The following is a 4,332-nucleotide window of genomic DNA, read 5'->3' as shown; positions in this document are numbered from 1 at the left end:
GGTGCTTGTAGTGACTGTGGATGGTGCCACCAGACAATGTTAGTACTTAGTAGATAGATGTCACCAGCACACCAAAGGGTTTTGAAATCCAAAGAACAAGGTGATGACATGACGTTTTAAATAAACGATCACTTTGGATTTCAAATCCCTTTGATGTGCTGGTGACATCTATATACTAAGTGTGTATGTGTGGACACAAGTAGTTGGTGTCCAGACCTGTTCAGCCTTAGAGACAGCCACTTTCACCAGACAGTCATCTGGCGATTGTGCTCCCATGTTTTGGAGCTTTGCTTTACAGTAGACATTTAAATTTCATTTCGTTCGGAATGTATATTCATACAAATTTTGTTAAATTTGGGCATTTGGATGCATCCGAATTTGAACAAGTCTGAATGCGAACGAATCTGAGAAAATTCAGATCAATTCAAATTTCATAAAAAAACGCACATGTGACTAGTCTCTGGCCAATCAGATGGGTTTTTTTGGCTGTTGGGAGTTCCATTACAGGCACAATCATGTAACTTCGTTCCGAAATGAGATTTCAGTTGAATCTGAATATGAACCAAGTCAAATTTCGGATCCGAAATACAAACAACGAAAGAAATAAAAATCTGAATTGATCCAAAATGAAATTAAATAATTTTTTGTGGGGTTACATGTCTACTTTACAGCCTCACAACATTAGTTTTGTATTTTGTCTGTTCCCTTTATGAGTAAATAATAACAATCAGGATATAGAACACTTATAACAGATAAATTACATTAAAATATCTGTCTTTGAAAGTAAAACTTTTATTATAAATATTTGTATTTTCTCCAATTCTTTCAGCACAGAATCTCCACTACACCTTATTTACGTGATGCAACACACATATACAGTTGTAGTGCAATGACAGTTGGTGTTTCTAATTAGCATGTGTGTCATGCAGAGAAATTAATTAATACTTTAAAGATTCCCACTGTAACATTTAAAACCTTGCTGTGGCATGACATAATAATCATTGTGTGAGTTTGTGCAATAACGATTATTTCCACTTTATAGGTGTGATACTGCTGTGCTACTGTCTAATTACTTAATGACCCAGATTTAAAATGCATACTGTAGACTAAAATGTATTTTTTTTTGCTTATTTTAAAATAATTTCTTGGATAATTATAACTATGTAACACAGATGCATGTTTATAAAAAATAATGTGCATGCTAATTAAGGATACAAGGTAGACTCCCTTGTTTTTTAAGGAACATAATAAAATATGCATATATTATTGTAAATTCCTCTGGTGATTTAACATGCCATATACATGTTTAAATTCTTAACAAGCATATGTGAATAGTAATGCAAATGTAAATGAGCTTTGAGGAAGCTGTAAACCTAATTAAATTCTATATACAGGTTTCAAATTGCATAGTTAAAAATACAACGTTATGCTTTGTATTAACATATATAGTATACATTTACACTCATAAGTTTGAATGAACAAGCTGGTAGTTTTACATGCATGAGTAAAAGTGCTTCTAAAATAGATGTAAGATTATTTGATATACCTATTGCTGTAAAATTTAATTTATTAAAGGTAAACTAACATTAAAATTATATTTCGCTGTTATACTATAATGCAGGGTTTGCTAGCACTCATATATTTTCTAAATTGTCCATAGTCTGTAAATGTTTTAACTTACAAGCATCTTAAAGTGACATTAAAGTCCAAAAAATGTTCCCTCCCCCCCCCTCCCCCCCATGTTAATGTTAGCACTTACCTTAAATGATGTCTCTTAATCTGATCTTCTTCTTTCCTGATGTTTTCATCTGTCCCTCCAGTGCTGACTCCTCTCTGCTTGCAGGCACTTCTGATCCAGCGGTGTCTGCATGTGGGTGCACACATCCATAGACTTACCTTGCGTCTCTGCTCATCTCCCGGACGAGAATCCGAACTCCGCCCCAAGATGCTTTGCAGCTGCACGAACAGCGGGAACGCGAAGCGATAAGGAGGTAAGTTTAAACCACTGTTAAAGCGTTTTTTTTTACTTTTTGCCTATATCTACTGCTTGATTGCAGTAGATATAGGCAAAAAAATTGGAGGCTTTAGAACCCCTTTAAGTGCAAACTGAACATTGGCAGCAGCAAAGCTAGTTCAAACCTTTTGTAATGATAGGGAAAAGTTTATCACCACGTATTCTCATGGTATCTTCTCACCAGGCCAAGAATGCGTTTAAAAAAAAAAAAGTTATTTGACTGAACAATACAAGAATAGTCTGCAAAACATACCAAGGAAAATATCCATGAGAAACAATGAAGCATCCATAACAATATATTGTATCATACTATGTCATAGTAAAACATTCTTCATTCTTAACCTAACAATATGGCCAGTACCATTAATGTCTAGTGGCAAATTTAGTGCATCAAGTAATAAGCTAAAAACAATAATTTAAATCCAGAAAATAGGGACAAGGTCTATACTGGGCCTAGTCAGTCTGGAGGTCAGAGGAAGGCGAGAATTAGGAGAAGTCAAGCCTACCTCAACAGCAGAAGCATGAGAAAAGGGGAAAAAAGTATAGTCTACAAGAACAAGTAAAGCGATAGCAAGAAAGAAAGGAGGAAATTACAGGGAAAACACCAGAAGAAAAAGTAGAGAGAAAATAGTTACTGTATAACAATAATAATAAGAGTATTATTAACCTCTTGCCGTCCGCCCGTAGTAGAAAAACGGACGGACGGCACTGCTGCATCTGCGGGTTGCCGTCTCCAGACGGCAATTTTTTTCTGCTCGCGCGCGCCCCCTAGCGGGCACGCACGGGCAGAAAAGACCCGACAATGCACACACCCGGTACCGGGTGACACACATATAGGCGATCAGCGGGTCCATAGCCTGCCGATCGCCTATATGTGCTCGTTCGCGGCAACCCCCCCCCCCCCCCGCCCGCTCGGCGCTTCCGGTTTTTTTTTTTTTTTTTTTTTTCCCCCTGACCCCTCACCTTGATTCCCGGGATCCGCTGCCCCATCTTGGATCCCGGGACCGGCTCCGAGGGCGTCAGGAGGAGGAGGACGGGAGATCAGCTCCTTGCTGATCCCCGTCCGGGCTGTGAATGCAGAAGTGATGTGTGTTACATCACTTCCGCATTCACCTGTCAGTCATCTGGAGAGAGAAGAAGCTGATAAAGCAGATCTCTGCTTTATCAGCTTCTTTTGGGGTCCATAGGTGATATTAGGGGTCCTAGAGACCCCTAATATCTCCATAAAGAGGACCTGTCAGTGTGCCTTTGCTATTATATAGGGGGTTGTTATCCCCCTATATAATAGCAATAACAATAAGTGCAAAAAAAAAAATATAAATAAAAAAAAAGAAAAGTAACACATAAAAAAATAAAATAAAATAAAAGCCACATATAAAAAAAGGGGAAAAAACCCCCCCAAAATGTTTAACTCCCCCACCCCCACGTTTACGCGCCTATAAACGTAAATACGCGTCCGGTGCCCCAGCGCGCAAAAATTACAATTGCGCTACACATGTTACATATCGCCGCGAACGTCGCAGTGAGAGCAATCATTTTAGGGCCATCAATCACTGATAACACTAAACTGATGAGCGGTAACAGCTTTTAAAGCGTCGCCTAGGGCCAATTTTGGGTATTATCGTTTTTTGAGGTTTCGCGCGCGCACGCAATTTTAAGGCTTGACATGTTTAGTGTCTTTTTACCCGACGTGACCCCATCTTTTATATTTTACCAAAAAATTGGGTAATAATAAATGTTTTATCATTTAATATAGGGGAAACTGTTTTTTTTTTTTTTTACATTTTGGTAATTTTTCCTTAATATAGTAAAAAAATAAAACCCCCAGTGGTGAATAAATACCACCAAAAGAAAGCTCTATCTGTCCCCAAAAAAGGGTATAAAATTCATTTCAGTACAGCGCTGCATGACGGAATAAATGTCAGTTAAAGTACCGCAGCGCTGTATACTGAAAAATGGCCTGGATGGGAAGGGGGTTTAACACCGCGGATGTCAACTGGTTAATAAAATGTCAGCAAAGGGTATAACAATGGGTGTATAATAAACAAAATAAAAATGGAAACAATAGTGTAATTCTTAATGTTTCTTATTTGCAAAGCAGAAAAGAGAATTGTCAGTAAAAATAATGAAAACAAATTATATATATTTATTTTTGGGGGGGGAGTTTTGCATGTAATGTGTCAGGTTTGGCTTTTTTCTTATCTACTTTTTTGTGTCATACCAATACAAACAAAAGAAATAAAAATGAGCATGCCTAAACATTTGTAATTGCAGCAATTTTCAGCGCAAAGTGGTGCATTATGTGACAGAAATGCAGA

This window comes from Nanorana parkeri, unplaced genomic scaffold (genome assembly GCF_000935625.1).
Source record: "Nanorana parkeri isolate BGI_ZX_2015 unplaced genomic scaffold, ASM93562v1 scaffold2044, whole genome shotgun sequence".
NCBI classification, from domain to species: Eukaryota; Metazoa; Chordata; class Amphibia; order Anura; family Dicroglossidae; genus Nanorana; species Nanorana parkeri.
The sequence above is the reverse complement of the archived record's forward strand: the minus strand, read 5'-3'. Positions refer to the sequence as shown.